The sequence below is a fragment of the Neolamprologus multifasciatus genome, chromosome 9 (genome assembly GCF_963576455.1).
Source record: "Neolamprologus multifasciatus chromosome 9, fNeoMul1.2, whole genome shotgun sequence".
NCBI lineage: Eukaryota > Metazoa > Chordata > Actinopteri > Cichliformes > Cichlidae > Neolamprologus > Neolamprologus multifasciatus.
This window is the reverse complement of record NC_140447.1, coordinates 2,008,513-2,017,364: the sequence shown is the minus strand read 5'-3', so window position 1 is coordinate 2,017,364 and position 8,852 is coordinate 2,008,513. Positions and strand designations below refer to the sequence as shown.

General features: G+C 40.3%; 1 long non-coding RNA gene across 1 annotated transcript; it reads left to right on the top strand.

The window, feature by feature from the left end:
* Window positions 1-1,625: 1,625 nt before the first annotated feature.
* On the top strand, window positions 1,626-1,933 carry LOC146510757 (uncharacterized). The gene is made up of 2 exons (XR_014876010.1): window positions 1,626-1,830; window positions 1,881-1,933. It is a non-coding gene; the product is annotated as an uncharacterized LOC146510757 (long non-coding RNA).
* The last annotated feature ends 6,919 nt before the right edge of the window (window positions 1,934-8,852 follow it).

Here is an 8,852-nt window from a genome sequence, read left to right as displayed (position 1 = left end):
TTCGCTTATTCTATGTAATCATGAACGGAATTATTTGCGTGTTTACAACACAGGAGAAGTCCAAACATGGACGAACTAGTTTCCAAAAAAACACCCCATAAAACGCCGTCAGCTGTCACAAGTTGCCAACTTGTGATTTCTTTGGCTTTAAACCAGATGAAAGAGGTAAAAAAGGATGTAACCAAAGCAGTGTGCTGCTTGTGCAGATGTATAGTATGAGCAAAGTACTCAAACACGGCTAACTTGCATTAGCATGTGCATGTCCACCATCCGGCTGAGTATGCTAGGCTATCACCAGCTTCGGCAGCTCCATCAACAAGCATTTGGGCGCACTCTGAGGAGGGTGCGTTTGGTCACAGATGAAAGAGGGTGCTGTTAAAACAGCGCTATTATTTTTTTTCTGTTGACTGCTTCTATTAGCTCCATCATTAATAGCAAACACACTCATGGGCAAATAAATAAATATATTGTCCTTGTAAAAACGATAGTCGATATATTTGTTCAATCACCCAACCCTGACTCCTTGTAGCTACATTGCAATGCGGTCTGTGTGTAATGGCCTTAAATTTTGAGCTCAAATGCAACTTTATGTTTGATCTCTCTTCTTTAGTGTTAACCGGGTTAACACTGAGGATTCTGAGGTGTTTGTCCTTTTGTGAAGTTGGTAATGGTAACACCTCGTGAGCTGATTCATTCTCATGAGATACTGAGGTCACATAAATCGTCTTGTGATGAGGTGGTAATCCTTTCTTTAATAACCAGCTGGTGTATCGGCCCAGGCATTAAACCTGTTGTCTGACTGTTAGCAGCTTGAGAGTTGTCATGGTCACACAAGTCCTTGAGGTCCTATGAGTCGAGGTGCGAATACCTGTTATTCTGCCTTTGGATGGCAATCATAGGATGGACTTCCTAAACTTCTAAAAAGCATAGGGGTGGGCTGTAGCTCAGGTGGCAGAGCAGGTCAGCCACTAATCAGAAGGTTGGTGGTTCGATCCCAGGCTGCATGCCAAATATCCTTGGGCAAGATACCAACCCCGTGTTTGCCTACTGGTGGTGGTCAGAGGGCCAGTGGCGCCAGTGTCCGGCAGCCTCGCCTCTGTCAGTGCGCCTCAGGGCAGCTGTGGCTACAATGTAGCTGCCATCACCAGTGTGTGAATGGGTGGATGACTGAATGTAGTGTAAAGCGCTTTGGGGTCCTTAGGGACTGAGTAAAGCGCTATACAAATATAATGTATATACAAATGCAGGCTACTACCATGCTGCATTGAGCATGTATGACAAAAGAATTTCCCTCGGGATAAATAAAATTCTTCTTATCTTATCTTAAACTCAAATGTGTGCCTTACATCATTAAAGTAGGCACCTCTGTCTCTCAGAGGTAGATAACTTTCAAACTAAATCAAGAAGAAGTTGGCTCTAATTTTTTTCTCATTTCACTTATGAAGAAGAAGCTTCGTTCACCAATATGAAGGACTATGCCTTGCTTATGCTGTTTTTTAGAGGAGTGTTCTTCAAAGATGGACAAGTGTGCTGCTGGAAGTGAAGTGGACAAACCTTTGGAAGAGTCTCTTAAGTTTTGTGCCAACAGCTTTGGCACAAAACTTAAGAGTTTTGTGCCAAAGCTGGGGCGATCGTGGCTCAAGAGTTGGGAGTTCGCGTTGTAATCGGAAGGTTGCCGGTTCGAGCCCCGGCTTGGACAGTCTCGGTCGTTGTGTCCTTGGGCAAGACACTTCACCCGTTGCCTACTGGTGGTGGTCAGAGGGCCCGGTGGCGCCAGTGTCCGGCAGCCTCACCTCTGTCAGTGCGCCCCAGGGTGGCTGTGGCTACAATGTAGCTGCCATCACCAGTGTGTGAATGGGTGGATGACTGGATATGTAAAGCGCTTTGGGGTCCTTAGGGACTAGTAAAGCGCTATACAAATACAGGCCATTTACCATAACAGCTGTTTGTTTTTTTTGTTCTCCTATGTGTTATGTATCTTATTGTGAGAAGGCCAGACGCTCTACCCTGACATCCTTCCACATAATCTCAGTGCAAAAAGATGTCACTGTTGGAATCTGTGAGGGAACTCCATCACCTTAACCATTCAACCACAACAATGTTCCTTTAGCCCTATAGGTCTGTGAAGGTTCTCAGTCATCCGGGTCATCGTAGTCAAAGGAGCTTGCAAAGAAAAGCGTCTGGACTTCTTTAAGTTAATTGAAGACGTTTCACCTTCATCCGAGAAGCTTCTTCAGTTCTAAGGTCAAATGGTGGAGAGTCCCAGATATAAACCTAGTGGGAGTTTCCCCCCACAGAGGGACAAAAGGACCCCCTGATGATCCTCTAATCGCCTGAGCCAAGGTGTGAAACTGGGTGTGGGTCCCAATCAGCCAGAGTTTCGGGTGAGTTCATTGTGAAACCTGGCCCCACCTTATCATGCGAATTCCTGAGGTCAGGTTCCATCCCCCCATCAGGGGGTCCTTTTGTCCCTCTGTGGGGGGAAACTCCCACTAGGTTTATATCTGGGACTCTCCACCATTTGACCTTAGAACTGAAGAAGCTTCTCGGATGAAGGTGAAACATCTTCAAGTAACTTGAAGAAGTCCAGACGTTTTTCTTTGCAAGCTCCTTTGGCCTTTAGCCCTATAGATACAATATCTATCTTTATCAATATTTATACCACTTTTATACCACTTATTGGAATAACACTGCAATGTTGAAATATTTCCTGCAACCCTGCATTGTAAAAGGAGTCTCAGAACTGCAGTAAGAGCACAGGGAGATATTTGATTTCAAGTCAACATGAAAATAATCACGGTAAAGTGTTTAAAGAGACATTTTTAACACATCTTCATGTAAATACTGTTACGTCCCCTGGCTAGTCTAGGGGGTTTGAAGGGACTAACATAAAGGTAAATAGTGAAGGAGGAGCCAAGATGGTAATTTTAAAAGGTTTATTTCATGCTAGCGTTGATCCTGGTTCAGACTGAGGGATAACTTCAGGGAGAGCCAAGTCCAACATAACAAACATAACATTGCTGATATGAAAATAAAATAAACGTGCCTAAATCCAAAGAAAACAAAATATAGCCTATAACCCTAACATACCTAACAACACATAAACAGGAGAAAACAGGGTGTCAAAAGAAAAGGCGGCTCTCCCCTACAGGCAGTCTGAACATGAAAACACAAAAGGCACATACAAGTCAAGAGGCATGCAAGCTTGCACAGATATGGCAATCAAAATGGCCAGAGGGCCCAGAAACACAGCTCCACAGGCCTTAAGTAGTGCTCTGCTGATTGACAATTAGCTGGATTCTGTGAGCAGCATCCAATCAGGACAGAGGAGGTGGAGCCTAGACAGAACATAAGGAGTTAGTTGAAAGAAGAAAACCAACATCCTCCTGGGGGATGTAACAATACATATTGGCAACCTAACTTAATTGTTTCTGGCGATAGACCATGGATTGTGCTTCATATGTCTTTTGCTCACTACTGGCTTTGTGGCTTTTCACCCCTGCTGGTAATGTAACTTCTGCATGCAGTAATATGATTTCTGCATGCGTGTCAATTCATGCTTTGGAGAGGCAAAGCATGAAATGGATATGGTGGACCGGCGTGTCTATTACATGTTTTGCTATGATACTGGGTTGTTGAGTCTGTGGCATGCTGGGAAATAATCCAAGAACTGAGCTTTAGCCAGTGGTTCCCAAACTTTTTTTGCTAGGCCCCCCTTTGTTTTACAAGAAAAATGTTCACACCTCAAACATTTAGTAAACATTTATGAAAATACAAGTAATCTGCAATAAATTACAGGTTGTAATAAAATAAACTACTAACTCTTTTACGCTCTGTCCACACCTACACGGGTATTTTTGAAAACGCAGCTGTTTCGTCCACACGTAAACAGCGTTTCGAATCACCGAAAACTGCAATTTTTTTAAAACTCCTTTTTGCGTTTCCGTGTGGAGTTCGTCACGCAACGTCAAATTTATGTGCCTTTTTTCACGTCATGCTGTGTGCCACGTTATTGTTTACATGAGATGAATTGCAGAACAGCAGATAGAGACAAAATACTGTTAATCAGGTTTTACACGCTTACATTTACACACGCAGTTACTGTCCCTCTATTTACAAAGGCAGAGGCATCACGGTGTGATTATTTTACGTGTAGTTGTTTTTTTCCTGTGTAATAATATTCAACATTGCTGTCAATACATTTTTCAAAAAATGCCTCTCTGTGCAAAATGGGTTTAAAAACTTTGGGAAGGTCTGGCTTAAGCACTACATCCTACTAAATTTACTAAAGGTGATGGAAGTTGATCTGAAGCAAATAAATAAAAGTCACATCTCTAAAGGAACAAAGGTCATTTTAACTCAGTATTTCTCTTCATGTGGTCCAAAACAGTCCAACTGTTACATTCAAGATCGGCCCAGCATTTCCTGCTGGAACCCAAACATTCATTCTTATTAGATATAGCTTGTTTTCCAATGTTCTTATTGTAAATGTTTGCATGTGTTTTCAGGTTATATCACCTTCACCAGAGAGCAATATGGAAACAGACGTCATTCATGTGAGGAATTACAGATGTGATTTAAAAAAAACCAATCCTAAGTATTCACTACTCCCTCTCTATCCTGTTAGAGCTTGTATGACTCCACTTACATTCTGAGTGACACTCAATTTGAAGTGTCAGTGAAGTATTGGAAAGGGCCATTCCCAGGTAAGGATAAGAGAGGATAAAAATGGGGGAAAAAATCCAGCAATCCACTTCTCTGTATCATCAGTTTACGTACCAGTCAGCTGTAGCTACAAACACTGTTTTTTAGAGTATATATTTAAAGTCCTTACTTCAATAAAAATTTCAATAACCCAAAAACAGGTTTTTGAGTCACTGCTGAAAGTGGACAGTCCTGTGGGCAACCTATATTGGGACTGGATTACCTTATTGTTAAGAATAATAAAGTAAGTTATGAAACCACTTGCACCTCGACTTGCTGGGGACATAATTTTGAACCCATATAAATTAATGTAGCCTCTCTGCTACAGTAAAATGGGTCATTTGCACACATATTTTGGCATGAAGGTTATATCACAAGCCAGTGCTAGCTAGATGAACAATTACTGCTGAGCTGAGAATGGGATTTTGATCTCCCCAAACGTGTTTCAGGCCTGAGCAGGAGAGCTGAGAAGGTAAAGCTGCATAGTGAGCCGTGCCAGAATGACGGCTCCTCATTGTTTATTTTCATGCACATGCCGTTTTTCTGCAAATTTGCATTATAATATTTATTTTTGGTTTTCCTTCAGTATATAAAAAATCTCAAAAATAAAACTATGAAGACACTCAAAATAAATTCCCAGTGGCTGAAAACTATTTTGTGCAACTTTCTTGCAAATACAGTTTTGAGGGACATACCTCTTTAAAATAAATAAAAAAATTTCTATTTTTTTTTTTTTTTTTTAGTTTGTTGGAATTTATGTTATTTTTTTTTATTTTTTTGGAATTTATGTAGTTACTATGGACTTAATGCATACATATTATTAAAATTTGGGATATATAGTTGTATTGATGTATAACAACTTGAAATTTATGACTCAAAATTGACTCTGAAGTTTTGGATTACGGTTAAGATTTAGCTTTTCAGTTTGTAAAATTTTACTTGTACAATCCTTACCTTTAAAAATATTCGCTGTTCTTCCTCTCCTCTCTTTCTTACATCTTTCTACTTTATCATTGTTGCATATTAGCATTTTTTTTGCACATTAACTAGCAGACACATGCAACAAATTGCATACAGGTGGTTTGTATGGTTGCCAGTGTTGGGTAAGTTACTTTAAATTAGTAACATTGTTACATTACTAGTTACTTCTATCAAAAGTAACTCAGTTACTTCAAGTTACTCATTACTTTCAAAATAACTAGTTACAAGGGAAAGTAACTTTGGTTTTACTCAGAATTCTCTTATTAATGTGTTGCTTCCCTAACTGGATACCCAGCTAGGATGCCAGTCTTCTAGCTTGCTTACATGTTAGCACTATCCTGCCACAAGTGCACTGTGCCACCTACCAACAGAAAGGAAAAAAATAATGTGCATATTTCCACGAGAGAAATCCCACACCTGGACCATCATCAACTGCCGCCATGATTCTAGCCTACGTCACAGCGTCACGTGCGCTATTTACATCCAACAGGGAAACTCCAGTCGTGGTGCTTTGATTGTACTCAGAACTTGGAAATTTTGCCTTCCGAGTAGGAAGATGTAGGCAACTCCAGACTGCAGATTAGCTGCATACAGGGCTGGACTGGGACATAAAAATCGGCCCAGGAATTTTGACTAGAGACCTAGGAAAAACCATAAAGCCTTTGAATGAAAACAAACGCTGTTGTGACAGTGATGCACACTGTCTTGTTGTTATATATGTATCAATCTAATAAACTTCAACCTACACCATCCTCCCTATTCTGGTATTCTAAACAGTACTTAGCCAAAACCCAAAGTCTGCTTGGTCGATTTAACCTCCTGAACTATCTACAACACATGGTGGAAACCTGAAATTAAGACAGAGAAGACTAGAGGTGAGACATGATCATTACTGAATATTAAAAATAATAAATGACAGATTTAGTGATATTTTCATAAACTATTTATTTACCACATACATTAACAGCATGACAGGGCAAAATATTTTTTCTAACATGGCAACCTATAAAAAGTGAAAGGAGACAGAACGACAGGTGAGAAAGAATAAAACTTAATTGATTTTTTGATGGCATTTTACACACAGTACTGGTACAGAATGTAGAAAATGTGGGACAATACTGGCATCATATACAGTACTTATTTCTGAAGAAATTATGATGGGAACCTGATAAATAAATTACTATGTACAATAATGGATTTCTATAAATTTGACATGAGATGAAAATGTTTGTTGTAAGATTCAGATAATTATTTATTAAAAACTAGACATTTTAAATGAGAATAAGAAGGAAAAGTATTTCTTTGTGCCCCCCTCTCCCTGTTAATGCCCTACCTGCCCCCTGGCAAAACTTCACCAGACCCGCCCCTGCACAGTTACCAGCTGTCAGCTACGTAAAAAAGGATCCTGGTGTTATTTGTCTCTCAGAAACAGTTCATAACTTTAACTCAGCGCTGCTCCTGACGCAGGGAAAACTAATTATGCAGGGGAGACCTACCTCGGCACTTGCAGGTGAAACCAAAGGGAAGATTTGCTTCACCATATTTTTTAGTTTTTGGCTTGGAATGAAGTTGGTTTGGAAACATATTCAGCTATGCTTCATCTCCTGCTTTGCGTTTGTGTGGGAGCCCCGTGCTAGCAGTGTCCAAGCGTTTTGTTTTTTTTCCCTTTTCATAGAGAGAGGGCAGGAGAAAGAAAAAAAAAACCCACGAGCGGCTCGCATCGTTCACTTCAAAGATCCGACTCTAAGAGCCATTCCGTTCGTGACCGACCCATCACTAATATGAAACTTACTCCAGGATTTCCTCATCTCTTCTGTCATCCAAACCTTTGGGCATATGCACTGACGATATTTAATATCACTCCTTTGATTTCCAGCTTCAAATTCATGTTCTTTGTTACACTGTCTTCACCTGCACAATACTCTTCCCACAGTCGTCCTTCAAGAATACGCCTCCATTTCTCTGCCTATCTACACCATGCTAGAATATCTTCAATCCACCTCCAATGCCCCTGGCCTTGCTTCCCTTCTGCTTGCACACACAGTATACCTACTTTCCTTCTCTCCATTGTATCAGCTAGCCTTGTCCCTTTACTGGCATCTCTTCTACATACATACAAGAATGAAATTGGATGTTTTATTAATCTAGGCCCTGAGTGGAAATTTCATTCTTGATGGTGAAATTTAGCCAAGATTTAACACTAGATACTCTTCCTGGTACAACCCACCCCATTTATCTCTACTTGGGACTAATTAAACTTGATACATTTAAACCAATCTGATTCCCTACTTCTAAATTCAGAAAAAAACTGAGGTAATTGTACTTTGGACTAAAAATTTTAGAAACTTCAATAATAAGTCCCTGTGTTATTTTAAAGACCTTATAGTAACGTATCACCCAATAGAGCACTTCACTCTCAGACTGGTGGCTTACTTGTAGTTCTTAGGATACTTAAATGGAAAACAGGAGGCAGAGCCTTCAGCATTCTCTTATTCTGGATTTGTGAGACAAACACCCTCTCTACTTTTAAGATTACACTTAAGACTCCTTTTTAGCAAAGCATATAGTTAGGGCTGGATCAGATGACCCTAGTTAAGCTGTAATAGGCCTAGGTTGCTGGGGGCTTCCCATGATGCACAGTGTTTCTTCTTCATTCATTTTTTTCACTCACTATGCGTTTATACACCTCTCATTAGTTATCTTTAATCTCTGGCTCTTCCACAGCATGTCTTTGTTTTGTTTCTCTGCCCTCACCTCAACTGCTCGTGGCAGATGGCCCCGCCCCTCCTTAAGCCTGGTTCTGACGGAGATTGTTTCCTGTTGAAATGGAGTTTTTCCTTCCCACTGTCACCAAAGCATTTGGTCACAGGGAGTCATCTGATTGTTGGGGTTTTCTCTGTATTATTGTAGGGTCTTTACCTTGCAATATAAAGCACATTGAGGCAACTGTTGTTGTGATATATGGCCATATAAATAAAATTGAATTGTATTGACTTAAAGAGTATTGATCTGAATGGCATTACCGTGGCCTCCAGTATTAATGTGAGAGTATTGGCACTAGAAATATTGGCTTCTCTTCATTTGTTGCTGTTAAATCTAGAATCAGATAAAAATTACTCTCCTCACATACAAGATCTTGAATAATTAGGCCCCATCTTATCTTAAAG